General features: G+C 43.8%; 1 long non-coding RNA gene across 1 annotated transcript; it reads left to right on the top strand.

The window, feature by feature from the left end:
• Positions 1-591: 591 nt before the first annotated feature.
• On the top strand, positions 592-21,445 carry LOC139051855 (uncharacterized). Its single transcript, XR_011509583.1, has 3 exons — positions 592-683; positions 19,258-19,356; positions 20,611-21,445. It is a non-coding gene; the product is annotated as an uncharacterized lncRNA (long non-coding RNA).
• Positions 21,446-21,540: the final 95 nt, after the last annotated feature.

Below are 21,540 nucleotides of genomic sequence, written 5' to 3'. Positions count from 1 at the left end.
GTCTTATCACGAAAATTGCAAGCACATGTAACCTGCCTTACACGTTAAAACAGTCCTCGAGTAGTTTCTTGCGCCAAAGGGACTGCTAGATATGCAAAGACTTTATAGCACAATTCAAAAAGACAGTGCCGTGACAGAGACACAGGACAACGCTAACTTTCAGGTGACCTTTATTGAAACACAGAGACAGATATATAGCGAAGCAGGTATGAAAGATTTGTATCTTTTGCATCTTTCCATACCTGCTTCGCTATATATCTGCCTCTGTGTTTCAATAAAGGTCAGTTTAAAGTTAGCGCTGTCCTGTGTCTCTGTCACGGCGCTGTCGTTTTGAATTGCGCTAAAGGATGCCATTATGAGCAAACCGTACCTACTAGCTCAAGAATCAGCTTTGTTGGGCTGCTAGAGATCTTTGAGCCGGACTTTCACTAAAGCAGCGCATATGAGGTCGGGCAGGCGTGTTCTGCGTATTCCTTCGTTATTATTCTGGTTCCGGTAAACCAGTTTACACTTCAAAGATAAAAAGTGGTGGAGTACAATTATTTATTGAAGCAGCTATTGAAGAGTGCGTTTATTTTGTGCTGAAACTACTTTATTTCTCGTTAGGAGGTGGACCGGCACCTTCGACCATGGCCGCCATCCACCAGTTGGTGGGATCGATTGCTGACCACATAGCAACGCGGGTACACTGTAAAAAAATTTCTTCAGTTTACGCTCAAAGTTGTAGGTAAAACGTTGCCGGACACTTTTCCGTCAAATGAAAAACGGTGTTTCCGTAAAACGGACAGGCCGTAAAAATTATTTCCGTTAAATGGAAAACGGTGTTTCCGTAAAACGGACAGGCCGTAAAATTATTTCCGTTAAATGGAAAACGGTGTTTCCGTAGAACGGACAGGCCGTAAAATTTTTTCCGTTAAATGGAAAACGGTGAGCTCCGTAGTTGTGATAACAGAATCGACCGTATTTTGCAAATAAGAAAAACGGTGAGTTCCGTAAAACGGAAATGCTGTAAATTGAGCCCCGTACTTGTGATTATAGTACATGACCGTACTTTGGTAATGAAGAAACGGGGACTTGAATGCTCGTGTTCTTGAGCCAAATTGTTTCGTTCATTGAAATAAGTGATTTTGGGCAATGAACCACCCAAGTCGTACATTAGAACGTGGATAACTTGCAACATCATTTAAGATATAGCTGGAAATGGGGCAGAAATCACAGCACACAGGAAATACACCAGACAGAACGTGCTGTGTTTGCATGTTTCCTCCTAGTGTAATTGTTTTCTACACCGCTTATTCTTCGTGTCAGTGTTGTCATGTTGCACTTGGGTTCTACACCCAACATGTACACAGCATACATACAGATTTGTGTTCGAGAAACAACAAGCCACTTGAATCTGAAAAAACCTGTGTTTATTCTGCTTTACTGAAAAAAGCAGTGTATGAGACCGGGCTAGTTGGTATTCCATGCTGAAGTGACCATCGCAAGAGTGAACGCAGGACACTAAAAAGGTGACAAGAACAGGTGCGAACTTCCAATTGGTGTTTATTACGAAAAGGCATGTATATATACTCTTGTGCACTTGATCATAATCAGTTACAAGAGCGCACTAAGGCCGCCCCAAGGCCTTAGGCGGCCTCACACATACAGACCCCAGGTATGCAAATTCTTTAATGTCAACGCTAGGGATGGTTTGCTAACGCAGTTGCCTTATGCGATATCTGCCCCCTCAATGATGGGCCTAGTGCTTTCTTGTGCGTTGCTTGCTATTACTTGTTTTTTCAGAGTGCATGACATTTGCATTGGGAGTTGTGTATTCCAAGGAAACCCTCTCTCCCTTTTGTACTTTTGTATTATGTTCCTGTAGTCTCATATTTAGGCACCTTCCCGTTTGTCCCACGTAACGCTGCCCACAGAAAAGAGGTGTGCTATTCACTACTCCCCGTGAGCATTTCAACAAAACCTTTTCTGTGAGCAATGTTGCATGAAATTGATTGTCTGCTGACAGGGCTGGTTTTGGCACATAACTGAGATAACTTGATGGGTGCGGGAAAAACGACCGAAACTCCTGCCCTTTGGCCTATTTTCTTTAATTTATGCAAGATAGCGTAATGTATGGGATGACTGCTAGATTCCTGCGAACAGTATCACATAGGTGTAACTAAAGAAAATAGGCCAAAGGACTGCAGTCTTGGTCATTTCTTCCGCGCCGCGCAAGCTATCCAAGTTATGCGCCAAAACCAGCCCTGTCAGCAGACAATCAAAATCATGCAACATTGTGCACAGAAAGGGTTTCATCAAATGCTCAAGAGGAATAGTGTATAGCATACCTCCTTCCTGCAGGCAGCGTTACGTGGGACAAATGGGAAGTTCCCTAAACTTGAGACTACAGGAACATAATCGGAAAGTACAAAACGGGAAAGGAGGTTTCCTTGGAGTCCATTGCTCCCAATGCAAATATCATCGACTGTTTGAAAAAACAGAAATAATAGTAAGCAGTGTGAAAGAAAACACTAGACTCATCATTGAGGCAGTGGCTATTGCAGAATGCAACAGCGTTAACAAGCCATCCCTATAGCACTGACTGTTAAAGAATCTGAATATCTGGGGTCTGTATGCGGGAAGCCGCCTTAGGCCTTGGTGCGCTTGTTTATTTGTGATGACCATGTTGACTTGCACGATTGTAACAGATTATGATCAAGTGTGCAAGAGTACATATACATACCTTTTTGTAATGAACACCGGTTGGAAGTTTACACCAGTCCTTGTCGCCTTTTTAGTGTCCCGTGTCCAGTTTTGCGCAAGTCCTTTCCGCATAGACACTAGAAATTGGCTGACTAGAGGAAGGATTGGTTGAGACTTGGAATGACTGGCTGCTTGCAGAGGCCTTCGGCTTTGCCTGAAAAGTAAGAAACACCAATCAATTAAGGCTGTTCAATTATTTACCATCATCATCACTACTGTTACTCAGATGAACAATGATTTCGTATTCACAACTGTCACTACAAGTGCTCTTGTCAAAAGAAATGGTTCAGACTCAGCCATGTTGGTATATATTCATTCGTAGCCTTATAGCATAAAAAGCTTCAGATAGAAAGGACCCAAGTCAATTGATGGTTTGCTTGGAACAGCCAAAGATGTCACGTGCACATTATGACATTCGGAGATTACATCTCCCATATTTAGGTAGAGCTGCCATGGCCACATACTGCAGACCATAGTTTTCAACTTTCACTGCTTCATTAAATAACCTTGCAGATTTCCAAAACTTGGATTTGCAGACTGTTTCCCAAAACAATGAAGCACTCTTGAAACAAGCGCAAACCATGCATGTTGTTTACTTCCGACGCAGAACAAGCAAGCCAAAGATATTGTCCAGCTGACAGGCTGGTAGAATAGCGACAATACAAAAAAACCATGCTTGCACCACAACTGTGTCACAACAGCTGTCAGCCCCTTTCGGATATGGTTTGTTGTGTCCCGGAAGAAGTATCAATGTGTAATATTCTTTTTACTCAAGCAGTGAAAATTGAAAGTTACGGTCGTGAATGCATCAACATACCCTTCCCATCTTCATAAAAAGTTATAATATTGCACTGTGTTCACCAAAAAATTTGCCCTTTTTGTAAAGAAGCGTGCAATTATGCCTGGACCCCATACATGGCTCCGGCAGGCAGTACTGTTTATTCTGTTCGTTTCTTGACTTGCAATCCCATAACGAAACAAATAATGCAACATATTTTTCTAGATTGCATTGCTTCTTGCAAATGCGCTTAATTCGGGAAATTTCTAAAATGAATCAAGCCTCTCCTAAAAAATTTTAAAGTAGAGTAATTCATTAACATGCCTGAACATGAGCACTTCCCGTAGATTTTGAGAGCCAATGAGGACAGAGCTATTTGCTCGAATTTCTGCGACTCATGGCAACAGGATGGCCAAATTCCGTGCTGTTAGTAAATGCAAAGAAAAAAAACTGGTATCATTTGTGCAATGTTTCGTTCCAAACTTTTTCTTCTTTATACCGTAGTGGGGATACTCTGTGGTAATTAGTTGAAATTATTGCTATTGGCCTGCAGTCTGGTACAAAATATTTTTAAACCCGCAGCGACAACACTATTTCCTTCGGATCTATCCAAAATGCAGATTCGGTGAAATCCAGGAAAAATGCTTCTAACTAAACAGTTTATTCTATATTGTTTTTTGCAGAGACACCTTTTTTTTTCTTGGAAAACTAAGGTTAATTTCATTGACGCCAGGCTCGGGCAGCAAAATAAACTTTTAAATCAAAATTAAAAGTGATCGCCAGGCATGTTTAGTTGAATTTATCTGAACATGCCCTACTGTCTGCAGTACACATGTTGCCACTTTAAAGGCCTGCAAGAAGGCACCAGTTATATTTTCTAGGGCAAGAAGGCAATGAAGTATGTTACTTAAGGCAGTTAGTTACAGGAGTCCTAGATCAGTAGAAGAAAATTTAAAGACTATAAATTGTTTAGAAGACTTAAGTCACACATTACTGAGTCACCGTCTATAGCTTACCATTAGTCTTAAAAGTACCATCATTGCATTGTGATAAAACTAACCTAAGAGACTGAAACCTGGCATGATAAAAATGGAGCTTGAGAATGAAGGTTTGCTCAACAAGCAACAGAACGACAAAAAAATGATATGCATGATAAATTAAAAAAAGCCGCTGTTGAGGACGGTAGAGAACTAGGCACCATGAAGAAACTTGTAAATATGCAAGCATAGGATGGAGTCAGTTGGCGCAAGCCATATATATTTACAGATTACTAGGAAAGGCCTTCATCCCACAGTGGACATAATGTATGTGAGAGCACTGCGCCCCTTCGATTATGCAGTCCCAGACTGTCCGCAAAGCACCTGCGGCTTCTGGTCTGGCTAGCATTGACAGAAGGGCGCATCACAGTCATGTGATCCCGCTGCCTAGGACTGTCCGAGGTTTTGTTTGAAAGCACCGTGATTGGAGGTCGCTCTCCTGGCTGCTGTTGTCCGCTATTAGCTACTTAAATTATGGGCTTTTACGTGCCAAATCCACTTTCTGATTACGAGGCAAGTTGTAGTGGAGAACTCTGGAAATTTCGACCACCTGGGGTTTGTTAACGTGCACCTAGATCTAAGTACATGGGTGTTTTCATATTTCCCCCATTATTATGCGGCCACCGTGGACGGGATTCAATCCCGTGACCTCATGCTTTTAGCTACTTGTAGATAGCGCCCTACCCAGCAAATTCAGTAGCGTGGTCATCAAAATAATGCAGTCTCAGAGGCCATGTCGCCGGCACAACCATAAAGCTTGCATAATGGAATCGCAGCCTGAGCACATTGAACATGTTAACAAAGCTCAGTTTACATCGTGCTCTCGCTCTTCGGGCCCCTTAACCGCTGTATTTAAGCCAGCTCATTCATTTCCTGTAAAATTTAAGCGTCATTGCCACACAAAAATAAGCAAAAGCACGGTTGTGCCAGATCACTGTTCACCCACAAAGCACAGGCCGATATCCTCAAAGCTCGTGAAACCGTCTACTAAAGGCCGGATGTGTGTCTAGGACAAAGTGCGTCTACACTGTCTACTAATCCTGCACATCCAAAAGCAAAATTTCGAATTTGGGTAACAGAAGGGATCGGTACACATGACAACAGCAATCGGTGAAGCTCTGATTATACAGGTTGTCCCACGTAACTTGAGCCAAACAATAAAAATATGCAAGTGCGACTGAGCTCGACAGAACCAAGGTAATGTTGTTTGCCGTCACTTGGAGATACTCGGATATTTTTTCATTCCACCAAAATAAATATTTCAACTTCGTTAATTAATCAACTTTTCAAATATTATAACTAGATTAGAAGTGTCCATGAGAAAATTGTAGAGCAACATGAAAAGCTCCCCATACAGCTTTGTGTTCGAGACATGCTGCGTAGAAGTGTTTTTTCGAGAAAGAAGCTCGCAAATACACGCAAAGTGCTGCGAATGAACAATCACGCAACAATTTAGTGTGTATTTGCAGGCTTTTTCACGCTAGGAAAAACACTTTTATGTAGCATGTATTAATCATAATATTTGAGAATTTGATTAATTACCGAATACTAATTATTTAATCTGGCAAAATGAAAAAAAAACATGAGTATCTCGAAGCGAGGGCAAACAACATTACCTTGGTTCTGTCCAGTTACGTGGCATTTGCGTATTTTTAATGTTTGGCTCAAGTTACGTGAAACACCCTGTATGCCATGCCAGCTACCAGCATTAAATATCTACATGCAATATGATACGTTTCCTCGTCCACCAGTTCCACTCATCTGAAAAGCGAAATCTACCTGTTTACTTTGCATATAGCAATGAGCATGACAGATTTCACGAAACACATCAAGAAAAGCAAGCATTTGCGCCTGATCACTGTGCTTTGTCTTAAAAAACACAAGGACTAAGGTTGCAGCAATTAGACCACTCATGAAAACCTCGCATTATGGCACACGAAGCATTGATTTAACGGAAACGATAGCCGAGTGCATGATATTTGCTGTCTGGAACGCGCAAAGTACACATAAACACACAGCCTCTTTTAAAACATGGCGTCAAGCCCGCGTGCATCTTTTTAAGACAGCCGCCGTCTGCTAGCTACTTGCATATGTCAGAACAAATATCTGCTGACAGCTCTGAGAGTCCGCAGAGTCTGTGACTTCTGGTAAAACGAATGCGATACTGGCTGCTCTCGGACTGGTGGATGGGGCGTCCGAAGCTGATTGAGAAAATCGATTGCAGGACAGCAGTGCTAAGCAGTCCAGGACTGTCAAGGACTGATAATCGAAGAGGCCCATTAATGCTTTGTGTTCCTATCCTATGTAATCTCTTCATACTGGTCAGCTCAAGCTGCATGGCAAAGAAGCCCCTAGTTAGTGCTCTGAAGACAAGCCTCTTGCCCAAACATTGGCTATAGAGACGACCATCGTTCGGCAACTGTTGATCTGTTCATAGAAGTGAGAATTCCGCGGCAAACTTTCGAATGAAGTAAGCAATATGATGATGAACTTGTTTCATAAAACTTCATAAGTACACCTGACCTTTGACTCACTTTTGCATGTAAGTAAATATTATGAAATTGTCGCTGTGAATAGTTGTCCCCGGCTGCTGTACACTTGTGATAAAAAATTGACCGTATTTGAAATATTGTATAATTAGCCAGGAGTGCCGCACTTGCTGGATGGCTCATCATCTAATTTGGAAAAAAATTCAGCAGTGAGCAGCAATTGTATCACTAATGACCTTGAACATCTTTTATAATTATTAATTTGTAAACACCTGTTGTCGAACAGCCCACTTACTGAAGTTTTGAACACATTGTACACAATTATAGCACGTACTACACGAAATAAGATCTGTAATAGACCTTACCAAATACAATATTAGTGTGGCGGCAGGTCAAATGGCTTCTCAGCAATGCTTGCGTCCTTCCTGGGAGAACAAAAAATGACCTTAGGCTTACACTGACAGCACCAAACCACATAATTTAAGTTGCAAACAAGTGCCCCAGAACATAGGAAGTTCTAATTAGATATGGTCAACCTGCTTACCCATGTCACAGACATTGAATGACAGAATGTACATTTATGGAGCCTCAACTCTATGAAATACATGCTAATACAAACATGCTAGTACACAGAATCAAATTGGATGCATGAAAATTCTCAGTAAACTTTTATTTCCTAGCAATCACAAGTTGCTCTTTGTGAAGTGCAACAAGTGAGTGTCTAACCTACACTAAGAAGGTGGAAAATTCGGGATCCTTTCTGGTGAATAACTAACCATATCTTTACCGGTACCCAGCAATACAAAGGTGAATAGTAAGCATTATATTGATTAAAGAAATAGTTCAGTGCTACCAAGCAAGTACAATAAATAAATTATTTCGAATTGATCTTCATGTCAGGCTAATCAAGTTAATTTTTTTTGGTTCACATGAGAGAATGGTTCGAAAAAAATATTGGAATCTGTCAACAATGCTGAAGCAATTTTATGACGGCCTGCAGATAACAGTTGTTGAAATAAGACCTGGGGCAGGGGGAGAAAAGACAAAGAAGTGTGATAAAACAAAATGGGGCCTGTGCTGTGCAGCTACTAAATGCAGTTTTATTAAAGTATGATGTGCAAAACAGCATATGTAAGAGATGCTAGACCCTCAGCTGGTATTTTGCAATGCTGTTACGGGAAATTGTTTCAAGGAGCATGACTCCTTAACCCTTCTAGGGTCAATGACGTAAATATACCGCACCGCGAAGTACAAAAATGGTCGATGGCGTATATTTACGGCGCTGTCTGTAGGTTTAAAAAGCGTGACAATTTCCTAACCTTTTCTTTTCTGTCATGTGCAGCCACTATGTGGAAATACAGGGAATTTCTCTTGCACGCCTCACTCTCTCAGTTTTTGTTGCATGGTTTGTTTTAGCGCTAGTTTGCTCCTGCGCGTCTATGTACTACCACTTGCGCATTGGCGTGCGCGTGGGCGGGTGACGGTTTGGGTTTTGTTTTCGCGGGCGGTTTTGGCTTCTTGCGCTTGCAAAACTGATGGCTATCTCGTTACTAATCGCTCAGAAGGCTACTGCTTGTTTCGCGCTAATTTAGTGCTCGCAGGGATGCGCATAGGAAGGATGCTGCCGTGCATGCGCTTCTGTTGCTCCTTTTCTTTTTTTTTTTGAGATTCGCGAAAACTAATTGCATCTGGCTGGCGATAAGATGAAGATTAGCGGAAGTTTGTACACGTTTTGCTTTTTTGATGGGCACACACCCGCACAGTTTTCTTGAGTGCGTGCACCTACACAGTTCGATTATGCTATGGATGTACTATCATAAGCAATATGAAAGGGAACACAGGAACGTGTGGCAAACAGACTCGGAGCGATACGCGGATGGCGCTGTGAAAAACGAAGGGGGAAAGGAGAGCGCTCTTCCACTAAATGTTGGCACTCCCACCACGCTGGCATTTCTACAAAGGAGCAGCTTACGTCATGGATCGTCCGACAGCCGATAAGACGGTGAGATCGTCGCCAGTGACTTACACCGATTCTCTTTCTTTTCTTTCATTCTCTTTTTTTCTTCGTGCAACCGCTTGATAGTACTCTGAGAAAGAGTTTGCGCTGTATTTCAAACCGATTCTTTATTTGAATAGACGCACTCAGTTGTCAGTGGCACCTCGAACAGTGGCGACGCTCGAACCAATGACGACAGAGGAATAGAATACAGAAAATTTTTTTAAAAAGAACATTGACAAGCTGCCTCTCGTGCGACTTTCTTGCACGAAGTGCGTTCAGAAAAATTCACGTCGCACACTGCAGTGGCCCACGCAGAGCAGTCAACTCTGAATTTGTAACCTCAAGATGCCTCAAGTGCCTTTTAAAGAACGGGAAGACATAATAGAGGGGGGGGAAAGAGATAAGAAGAAGGTAGGGAGGTTAACCAGAATCACGTCCGGTTGGCTACCCTACACCGGGGGAACGGGAAAGGGGGAAAACAAAGATAACAGGGAGAGAGTGGAGGGAAGGAAAGAAGGAAATTGCAGTGAGTTCGCTGATGTGTGTGGCCTTACAGAAATTGCAATTAGAGTCACAAATGGTCGCACAAGCCCGTCGTCCTTAAGAAGCACAAAAGTGCCTTCACCGCTTTTTCGGCCGACGGGCGATGGGGGCGGTGTTCCAGCAGCACCTGCACAGAAAGCGGCCGATTGTCCAGTTTTTGAAAAGCTTTGGCAAGTTCTTGTCTCTCAGGGGTGTATCGTGGACAGCGGCACAGCAGGTGGTCGATGTTTTCTTCCGTGCCACAGACCTCGCATGCTCCACTGTCAGTCACTCCAATCAATGTAGAGTATGCCTTTGTGAACGCAACTCCTAACCAAAGGCGACAGAGAAGCGTAGCTTCACGTCGAGGAAGTCCGAGTGGAGGCCGGAGTTGCAGGGAGGGGTTTAGTCGATGCAGTCGTGTAAGTCGTAAGTTTGGCGAGTTCCACTCGGTCAGTGTGAGACTGCGTGCCAAGTGTTGAAGCTGCCTAGCGGCGTCTGTCCTCGAAAGCGGAATCGGAACGCTCTGCTCTTCATGATGTGCTGTACGAGCAGCGTTATCGGCGGAATCATTGCCACTGATTCCACAATGGCCAGGTACCCATTGAAAAATGACCTTGTGACCTTTTTGTTGGACATCATGGTAAAGTTTCGCGATTTCGTATGTCAGTTGGTCATGGCATCCGTGTCGAAGAACTGACTGCGTGCACTGTAATGCCGGTTTGGAATCACAGAACACAGCCCTTTTTCTAGCTCTTTCAGATTCAATGAATTCCAGTGCTCGACGCAGGGCCGTTAGTTCTGCTGCCGTTGAGGTCGTGACATGCGATGTCTTGAAGCGCAGTGTCATTCCTCGCGTTGGTACCAGCACGGCACCACCGGAACTGCACGACGTATAGATATACGACGTATAGTAGAGGTATAGATGTGGACGTGGTTTCTGTACTTTTCATGCAGAAGTAAGCTCAGCTGTTTTAGAGCAGGGGCCGGTAGATCTGTCTTCTTCTGTAGTCCTGAAATCATTAGATGCACTTGTGGACGGCTCAAACAGCACAGAGGAAACGCTGGCTTGGCCGCAGGTGCGTACCCTGAAGTAAACGACGCACGATGTGCACTGACAATGCCGCTAAATGTCGAGCAGGGCCTTGCAGCAGTGAGGCTTGCCAAGTGGTGGGAAGGGGTCCTAGCATAATGCCTGAGATGCATACGCATTGTCTCAACGGTAATGTACGTCTTGATTGGGTAATCCTGCGCAAGGGCAATGGTTTCAGCCATTATAGAAATGTCTAAAAGAGGTTATACACAGCGCAATATTGCTGTCGTGACAAGCCGCCCATTGAAAACGGTCAACCGGATTATCCAGGCTTACCGAGACGAAGGACGCATAAACGATGCGCCGCACCGCACACGACCTCGATCGACAACGAACGACCAAGACCTTTGCATCGTGGCTGCCGTCAGCGACAAACCATTTCAAAGTGCAAAGGACGTTCGAGGCGCTCTTGGCTTGAACAACTTTAGCGACAGCATGGTACGATGAAGGCTTAGAGAAGCAGGACTGCGAAGTCGTATCGTTGCACAGGAACCTCTGCTCACCGCAACCAACAAAGCGGCTCGTCTAAGGTTCGCTACTGAACACCGCAGCTGGAGCGAGAGTGGGTAGAAGTATGTAGTTTTCTCTGATGAGTCCACGTTCTCGAGCCGCTGGGACCAACGAAAGAGAGTGTGGTGGACCACAAACACACGCTTTAGTCTGCAGAATATCCAGGAGGTGGCCACCAGTGGACGCGTGTCTGTGAACATCTGGGGGGCGATTTCCCACGCAGGCCTAGGCCCACTGGCGAGAATTGATGGGAGGTTCACCAGTGCTGCGTATTGCACTCTGCTCGAGCACCAGATGATCCCTTATGTGTTGAACAGGCCACACCCAGATGGGTGTTATTTTTTCCAGCAGGACTTGTCTCCCGTTCACACATCGAAGGACGTGGCGCGCCTTTTGGAAGAGCGAGGGGTAATGCAACTTCAGTGGTGCGCGAAGGGTGCCGACATGAACATTATAGAGCACGTTTGGGGCCGTATGAAAGTGAACCTTTCGAAGAGCTCACTACAATTGGCGAACTCCGACCAACTATGGGAAGCAATAGAACATGAGTGGAAGCGCCTTCAGCATGATACCGCATTCATCGAGGCTCTCTACGCGTCTTTGCCTCAAAGAATGGAGGCCATCGTTCAAGTCGACGGTGGCATGACGCATTATTAGGCCACCAACGAACAAAACAAAGGACGAGGATAAGCTGCGATAACGCTATTGCCTTATTTCATTTGCTTCAATATTTTTTTAATATTCGGCAAGTGCCAATAAACTAACTTGGAACTCGCCCTTAAAGACCATATTTTCCCGGTTTAGAAGATTTACCATAAATCAATATCGAAGTCTGGAACAGTGCTATCTTTTGTAACGATTCAACGCAAAAGGTTACCAGTGACGCAATATCGAACAGTGTTCTGGCGATGCGAAATTCCACACTTTGCAGACACATGGCGGGAGTGCGAACATCTGTTAGAACAGCGTCCCCCTTTCCACTTTGTTTCCGATGGTGGCCGCTGCGTATCACCCATACAGCTGGGTCTGAGGGTGTTTTCTACGCGTTCCTTCGTTCCTTTTCATATTGCTCATAATAGTACATATTAGTGTAAGAGCAGGAACATTTGAGTCTTGCAAGGTATTCTCGTGTGCACATTTTCAAAGCTTTGAACTATAACAACGTATCAAATTTCTTACTCTTATAGGTTTATTTCCTTTTTTATTATTGTTATTCATGAATACAGAGTACATATGTACCAACACAAAATAATTTTTTTCTTGCTTTACGGACACCCTAGAAAAATTATGGTCAATTTTTTTCGAAATAAGTCCCTAAGAATTCGAATCTGAAATAAAAAAATCGAACCTGGGCGGTCGACGATGGTGAAAAAGATCGACCCTCAAAGGGTTAATTACATTCATGTAATCTTTAGAAACGGATGGCGTAAAGGACATACTTGTTGACAGTTTCATAGCGAGTCATGAACACGATGCACGCGGGAGTTAAGGAAGCATCTTTAAAAAATGCTCCAGAAACTTGTAAAAAGCAAGTTGAAAGCAAGTTTCTATAACCTCTCACAACACCGAGCTTCACCTACAAGTGTTGTAACATTTCCTTGCAACGTGCAGCACTGTTTTCACAGACATAGTTTGAATCACTGTGTCACAAGCTCTGGAAACAAAAGTGCATAAGTGCTAAACAAGCACATATGATGCCCTACCCCTACTGCACAGACACATTTATCTACACCAACCCATGTAGATGGATTATGTCATTCATTTGGTAGCTTCTGATCGTGTTCCAAAGCATGAGTCTCATAACTGCAAATTCTATAAGAATGTGACACCGACTGATTACTTGGGGACAACACGAACAGACGGGAGAAGGCCAAACAACACGAGCGCAGGCCAAGACTTTTGGTTAATTGCGCGCGCGCGCGCGCGCGCGCGCACACACACACACACACACACACACACACACACACACACACACACACACACACACACACACACACACACACACACACACACACACACACACACGCAAGCACGCACACTCACTCAAATAAATATTAGGCCTATTTGTCCTGCCTAGTTGCAGCTGCAGGACAGCGGGATGTTGTAAACAACCACACACTTGAACTGCTGCATGTGCCTCTTGCTACACTTTGCGTCAAGGCCTGGTCTGATTCACCTTTTTGAACCCAGATTGCTTGACGTGACAAATAAATGTTCTAGCTCTCCCAACAGTCTTTTTGAGACTATGGCTGACCTTCTGAATGTGATCTAAAAGTGGTCACACCACTGTAGGCCAATGTTAGACCTGGGTATAGAAGTTCTCCTCGACTTGTTGAGGATGCTATTTCGTGCTTCTGTGACAGAGCTTCACAGCCGAACAGTGCGCTGATGCGAAAGGCAGAATTCCCTCCTTAAAAGATGGGGCATAGATGCAGTGCACATGACACTCACCAAAGAAAACAATGAGGTCAAGAAATGGGAGATCATTGTCTAGTGGTAGTTTTCCAGTAGAACACGTTGTGGGGCTACTTGGTGCAGAGCTTTCAGAAGATGAAGCGCCAGCAGAGACAACAAAGTAAGAAAGAACAAAGACAGGACAAGGCGCTACTTGCAACTGTTTATTGAGGTCAAAAGCAGCTGAATATGTAGCCATGGGGAGAAGGGGAAGAAAAAAACAGAAGCATTGCTTGTGTGAAGGCACACGCGCGAGAACACAGAAGATGAAGGGAATCATAAGATTAGCCAAAATCTAAAACTTCTCTGAAAACATGCATTCACTTGTGTAAATATTCAGACACAGGCACGCTGACACAGGCATCCCCTCTATTCTTAACCTGGTTGGCCTCCAACAGTTCATGTGCCACAGTGTATTTGCTTTTAAGCACGATCGTTGTATCATGAAGCCTTGCTTCACATACTTGCTTATTCTCATTCTTGCAGGCCTTGCAATGAAGTGTAAAGTTTGAGCCATAACTATTTTTCAGCGAAAGCTTGTGCTCCCACAGGTGTTCACTAATACATCGGCCAGTTTGCCCGATATACTCTTTCCCACACTTCCACAGTATACGACCGCTTCTTCACAGTTCACAAAAGGATTTGTATGTTTCATAGAACACTCTACATTTAGAGTCATGAGATCCAATCAGGCGGCACAAAGTAGCAAGCTTTCGGGGCGCAGCAAAAACCACAGGAATTTTATATATTGCGGCGACGTGTTTAAGATTACGCGCCACTTCGTGAGAATACGGTATCGCCACTGGATACGGCAGAACTACCTTGCGTGCACGAGGTCGGTATACCGACCCTGCAATTAATTGTTGCAGTATAAGTCTATGCACTCCAAGACTGTTAAACGTGCGCTTGCCACTATGTGCCTTGAATTTACCCTTAAAGAATTGTGCTGTCATAAGGCACACAAAACCTTTGACGAACAGATTTTGAAGCTGAAGAAAGCTGGCTTTCCTTGTTTGGTTTTGAGCAAAGTTTCGGAGGCGTTGTTGAAGAAGGTGCATAAAGAAAGAAACTGAAGCAGTGAAGAAGGTCAAACATTGGAAAAGAAAGCTAAAGCAGTGGTGATATCGTATTCTCACAAAGCAGCGCATAATGTTACACATGTCATCGTGAAATACAAAATTCCTTTGGTTTCTTCCGAGCCCCAAAAACTTGCTACTTTGTGCCGTCTGATTGGATATGATGACTAAGAAAGTAGAGTGTTCTAATAAACACACAAACCCTTTTGTGAAGTACGGAGAAGGGGTCGTATACTGCATACCGCTGAAGTGTGGGAAGGAGTAAAGCGGACAAACTGGCCAATGTATTAATAAACGCCTGCAGGAGCACAAGCTTTCACTCAAAAATGGTTATGGCTCAAACTTGCTGCTTCATTGCAAGGCATGTGAGAATGAGAATAAGCAAGTACGTGAAGCAAGGCTTCCTGATACAACAATCATGTTTAAAAGCAATGACACTGTGGCACGTGAACTTTTGGAGGCCAACCAGACTAAGAAAAGAGGGGACGCCTGTGTCGACACCCCGTCTCCGACTATGTACAGATATGAACGCATGTTTTTAGATAAATTTTTGATTTTGGTTAATCTTATGATTCCCTTCATATACATCTTCCATATTTTTGCACATGCGCATTCACATAATCAGTGCTTATTTTTTTTTCTTCTCCCTCTCCCCATGGCTATATATTCAGTGCTTTTGACCTCAATAAACAGTTGCAAGTAGCACCTTGTCCTGTCTTTGTTCTTTCTGACTGTGCTGTCTCTGTTGGCACTTCATCCATTGAAATGTAGTTTTCCCCCTTCCATGAGCTCATCTAGCACTGCAGAGAAGACAGAAAACAAATCACTCAACCCATTTAGTAGGCTGACTTCACGTCATATAGGGTAGAAAGTTTCCAATGAAGCAGAATACCTTTACTACGCTGGTTCTTACAGCAGCTAGTGTTTTACGTCTAGCTGACAGTGTTCTGGGCAATGAAAAGTCGCAATTAAAGTGGTTGAGCAACTTTTTAATGTTTCCTACAAAGTGCCACGCATGTTCAAGTAAACAAAACTACTACTAAAAGGCAAGCTCCACTATCTGGGCCTGAAGATTTTCTGTGGTGAGCATCGAGCTGGAGCTATTCCCTGCACTCAAAGGTGTTTCTACCTTTTCTATTGGTGCACCTGAACACTGAAGCATGTTGTTGCTGCAGGAACACCGGAGAGCACATTTAACACTTCGTACCACCCCGACGTGGAGGGGAGCCTCCGTAACCAAGTACGTTTGCTTTCAACAGTGCGTTCGCACTGCCTTTTAGCATGCATTGCCAAGAAGCATTTAATGGAGTTGAATGTAGCTGATGTCTCAGGTCAGACAACTTCGAGAAAGCCAAGACCTATGACTGCTATGCAATTTGTACGCAAAGGCAACCATCAATTCAAGCAAATTACTCGGAGAGTTGAAACTACCTTTTTACTTTCAGTGCCAAGCAATCTGGGCACGTACAAAATGCTAACCGGACCAGGGCAACACGTGAAGTTTACATCAAAAAGTATGTGCTGGAGTTCATAGGTACTACGGTTGGTGCTGTTTACAATATCCCACTGTCCTGCAGCCACAATCATGTAGGACAAACCGGCCGACGACTCAAGGATTATCTTACAAAACATGCACAGACCCTTGACACAACATGGGGGAGCAACATAGGTATTGATGCCGCTTTGTGCAGTTGTACACCAAATTTTTAGTAGTGAAGTATCTTCATGACACATTTTCATAGCAGACATAACTTTCAGAATAGCTCCCACTATGCTAGCGTGTCATCACTTAACCTGCTTGGCAAATTGAAATATTCAGATCAACCTGCCAGAGCGGTCTGAATCGGGCTGCTTGTTGGTGCATGTTTAGAAGGGAACCGAACAGGGCTACAGACAGGACAAAGGGAATACGTTGCTGTGTACAACGCTGTCACTTCGTACTGGCAGTAGCACTGTTCGTTCCCTTTTAAATTTTCATATCTTTTGGTCGCCTGACCACGCAACGTAGCTGCGAGCTCAGGCTATAATTGTACATTGTTACGTTGCCTTCCAATGTTGCACTTAATTACATCATCGCATACTCACCTGTTATAGTTACCTCAACACTAGCTCACAGTGAGCTTATTCGTGGCTAATCTTAGTTACCATGGAGCCATGACAGTGCTAACGATCAGTGTGCAGTGTTGTTGCATACTCATTAAGCCAACACTAGACAAACAGTTATTTTATTGGTGCGTGTTTTATCTGTTGCCTCAAGTCTTGAACTCTGGCACTATAAGTGTTTTTTAAACACCACTCATATGTGCAACCAAGTCAGGTATGAAACAATATCCCTTTCAAGTTGACGTGCTCATACTGAACCAATTTGTTGCCACAGGAAAACAAATTATCAATTAACCTTTGAATGCACCTGCAAAAATTACTCTACTTGCATAGGCCTCGTCATTCCACCAACATTTGCAATCACTGTCTAATAAGACTGCATATGCAAGACAGATATACAATAGAATGGCACAGCTTACCAGAACAAAGAGCACCACTACACAGACTGCTGTGGCACAGTTTCTCAGGCCCGCTGGCTGAGAAATTGTGCACAAACCGGCACACAGACATCCTTCACTGGTGCAATAGCTGCAATTGAAGCAAATAATATCAGGTATTTTCAGACCGGTCGTCCACAGTAAAGCAAAAACATTTTCATATACAAATACTCTTGCACATAAGCTTGTCACCGAATTACCGATTGCTGTGGTATCGTTTGGTGTCTTCAATTGTATCGTTCAACTCATTTAAAGAAAGGACTTCATGAAGCACCTTCTATTCGGCAAAACAGCAGACATTTTGCTCTACATAACTCACAACATGTATTTTAGAATAATTATTGTATTGATGCCTATATGCTGAAAATTAGTCTACGCAATTAGAGACAGTCAGTATTAGAACCAGCCTTTAACATCAGTGTTGACACATCTTTTGGTTTTTTTTATACCAGTTTGGAACATTTGTAACTTTGGATGTCCATTACACACTTTTGGGCACCGCTATTCTGTGTCAAGGTTACGTTAAAAATTACTTATCACATGCACTTGCTTTACAATTACGGCCGCAGATGGGCAAAATTTACGTGGCAATCCACTCCCAGATTACGTTAAATGCTAACGTATTGCGTCAGAACGTTGATAGTCAGCCTGGTAGCTGTATGAAGTAAAAACAAAACAAAAACAAAAATTCGCGAAACATCTGATGCCGATTACCAGCTAGCAAAATATTCAATTTCTTCTCCAGCGATCCTTAATGGGTATCACGCGGACACTTTCAAGTGCGATCGCGCACGATTGCTCGGGCTCGATCCCAAAGTGTTCCAAGGCACCGTGTTACACCAGTGTTACCTAACACTGCAGACCGCACGAGGTTACGGCAGCAAGCACGCTACACCGTCCATTCACTGTGATGTAGGGGCATCGCATGCAACATGCTCCATGAGGTCTTCATACACAAGCAGACTTTCAATTCCAGAAGCAGTCTTTCAATTACGGATATGAACACAGCGATTATGCACGCCAAGCACACTGCGTCCTAAGCTTAAGGAAAAATAGAATTCCGCTGTGATGCAATGCGTCGCCGAATACGGCTAACATAGTGTTACAACGCGCCGTGAGAGATTGCTAAGGAGAACAGTAACTTCACTTTATTTTGGAATGCCAAGAACACATCACAACACATTGCAAAACTGGAATGCCAACGTCAGTAAACCAACTGCCCCATACAGCCGATAACGAACTGCTACAGACGACATCGTCGCTGATGTTGCCTACGCGTCTCAATGTACTCTATATGAAATCAGCACAACACACGCTACACCATTTATCACAGACTCGCAATGCCGCGGCTTTATCAATCCTTACGGCCAAGAGGGAATGTCGTTACAGGGCATTGACAGGGCATGCTCACACAACACAGTTGAGCCCGTCAGCGGCCACCGCGGTGCATTTCGCACGCGCGACGTGCACCAACAACAAAAAGGACACTTAAATCACTTACTTGCGTAGCAGTCCATCGTCGATTCCTTCTTATTCTCTCAGTGAAATCCCAAATGCAACAGGTCTACCACCACAACACACCGCCATTTCCAGCCACTGTCCACTCTGTACTGTTGCGGCGGAGAAATGCAACCCGTCGTGTAGAAGCGATGAAGGGTGGTAAGCAGCGCCACCACTGAAACCTCTTCCGTTTGTGTGTGCGTACTTACTATCGCCTACGAATAATGTTCAAGCAGCGTTACCTATGGTGATATTATGTATCAGCTGGTAAACGTGGGCCGTGTCTTTTCTTTATATTCGTTGCGTTGTGATTTTTCGCTCTTAACATGCTCAGTTGCCCTCCACATGAAATTACGGACGGTTCTCCGTATTTCAAAAACAGAGCTCACGTCCGTTTTTTGACGTAGAATTCCGCCGTTTTTCATGAAACTGAACGGTCTACGTAATTTTTACGGCAGGTTTGACCGTAAAATTACGGAAATTTTTTACAGTGTAGATAACCCTTTCGATTCAGATGGGACCCAATACCAGCCTCCCGTCGAAAGTCTACCTGTGGTGAGGCTACTCCAACGAATGGTCGATGGGCCAAATGAGCTGGACTTTGACTTTCAAGGTAGGGTGCTTTGCATGTGAAATGCACTTGGGTCATAAGAAAGGGATTTTCTTTGCTGCGGAATGTGATTTCTACGTAGACATAGAGCGATGTACGCTGCATTTTGAGCGGGCACTTAACCCCAAGGTGACAGGAAACACTACTGTAAAGAGGCACTGTAGATACAGTTGTGTGACTATGAAACTATAGAATGACTGCATTGGTGGGATGTCAGAAGGGTGACCTACCTCAAGCTGTTTCTGTACTGGGTAGCACATTGCACATGTTTGTTTTTTCAACCGACATGCGTGCATTTGGCTTGAAGTTGTTTCGTAGCAGAAGGCATGGGCAAAGCTCTTGTGAGGTGGTAGTGAGCGGTAAAGAATGATGTACAGTTCAAGATCGTCAGAAGGATACAAGAAAAGACAGATCGCTAACTTCAAACAACCTTTATTTAAAAAAACAACCGTTCATGTACATTTAGGCGACATCACGTGACAGCGCAAATCACCTTTTTAGGAAGTCATTCTCTTTATTAGTCAGAAGCAATGACGGAGTTCACACAGTTTCGGCCAAGACCTAAAATCACATTGGCTTCCATAATTTAAGGTTTCAACAGTTTGCGATCCTTACAGACAACAGTACATGCGTCAAATGAAGTCTTGAATCAACAGCTTGTAGAGTTAATCACCAGCCAGCCATCACGATTATTTTTCACCCGATTTGCATACTCACGAACGCGATCGTTAAGGCAGTGGCCCATCTTATCTATATACAGCTTACGATATGAAATCGAAGCCTTGTAAACCGCATTGTAGATACAACTGGCAAACTCCACTCTGCCTTTTTAATTACACCTACTCATACAATCAACACTATATCGTAAACGACACAAATTACTTTGTTTGCATGGAGCAAAGAAGTTAGCTTTGGAATGGTTACCCAGCTTTCTGAAATTATGGAAGAAATTGTGAAGGTGAGGAATCACTGCTACATCGGCACATGTGTTCACAGCCCTAGGGCTCCTCGGAAACCAGTTGGGAATCCTAGGAATCATTACCATTTTAAGTGCACATGCTCTGATATTCTCATCTAATTGGTGATTGTTTTTTCATGTTTTAAGCACTCTCAACTTTATAAATTTTCCAGCTGTGAACATTTTCAATATGTAGTTCCCAGAAATGTATAACTCTTCTCTGCATGCAGTGATGGACTTCATTGCCTGCGTCATATAGTGCTCCCTAATTAACGTTGCACCACATTTGTTTATTACAGATGATCAGTGGGATGCCGCGAGCCTTGCTGAGCAGTCACAGCCACCAGCAGGTACTGAAGGAAATGAGGACAACACCTCCTCTTCGATCGTGCAGCCCAACACCGAGCAAAACGCTCCTGCAGCAGGCCACACCGACAGCTCCAGTGCTTTTGGAGCTGCTGTTAGCTGCAGTTTTGCTGCAGCAACTGCCACTGGGGACGTCTGCAGGACTCCAAGGGGGCGGTTGGCCCTTTTGGAAAAGACGTTGAACGCTGAAAACGACGTCCGTTCAGAGCTCCTGAGGGAGGAGCATGCTGTCCGTGTGCGGCTGCTTCAGGAGAACCACGCCGCCTTTCTGCAAGAACGAGCAGAAAAGAGGGCATTTGAAAAACAAGTAGAAGAGCTTGAGGTTATGAAGCAAAAAAATGAGCTGGAGAAACAAAAGCTGGCCATAGAGATTCTTCAAATAGAAAAAGAAATTAAAAACGAACAGCTCCGCAGGCTGCTGTGTACTGAGACACATGAAAAATAAAAGAATCTGTCAGCAAAAATGTGATGTGCTGAAACCACGCAACAGTACGTTTGGATGCGTCCATTGTTCAAAAGTGCATGGCCGGGTGTAGCAGTCCTGAGAAGCTTTTGCATGCCTGTCAAGCAATCAATTGGACCACTGATAGACACGGTGATCAGGCAGCATGTTTTGGAACAGTAAAGATCAGGGAAAATGTGGTGCAGCTTCGGTAGCCACAGCAGCAACAGAGAATGGCGGCAGCAAATATTTCCTCAATAGCATTCACTTTCTGGAAGATCAATACAGCATTCTCGAAGAATTTAATCAAAGCGAACGTAATAACAAATGCAGCAGCTTGAACTTGATCATTTTAAAGGAAAAGCAGCTCTGTGAGGTGCAACTGGTTTGTGATTCATCAGCCTCCCAAACTTCGGAGAAA

This window comes from Dermacentor albipictus, unplaced genomic scaffold, assembly GCF_038994185.2.
Source record: "Dermacentor albipictus isolate Rhodes 1998 colony unplaced genomic scaffold, USDA_Dalb.pri_finalv2 scaffold_15, whole genome shotgun sequence".
In the NCBI taxonomy this organism is placed as follows: Eukaryota; Metazoa; Arthropoda; class Arachnida; order Ixodida; family Ixodidae; genus Dermacentor; species Dermacentor albipictus.
Note: the sequence above shows the minus strand (reverse complement) of the source record. Positions and strands in the feature narration are given on the sequence as shown.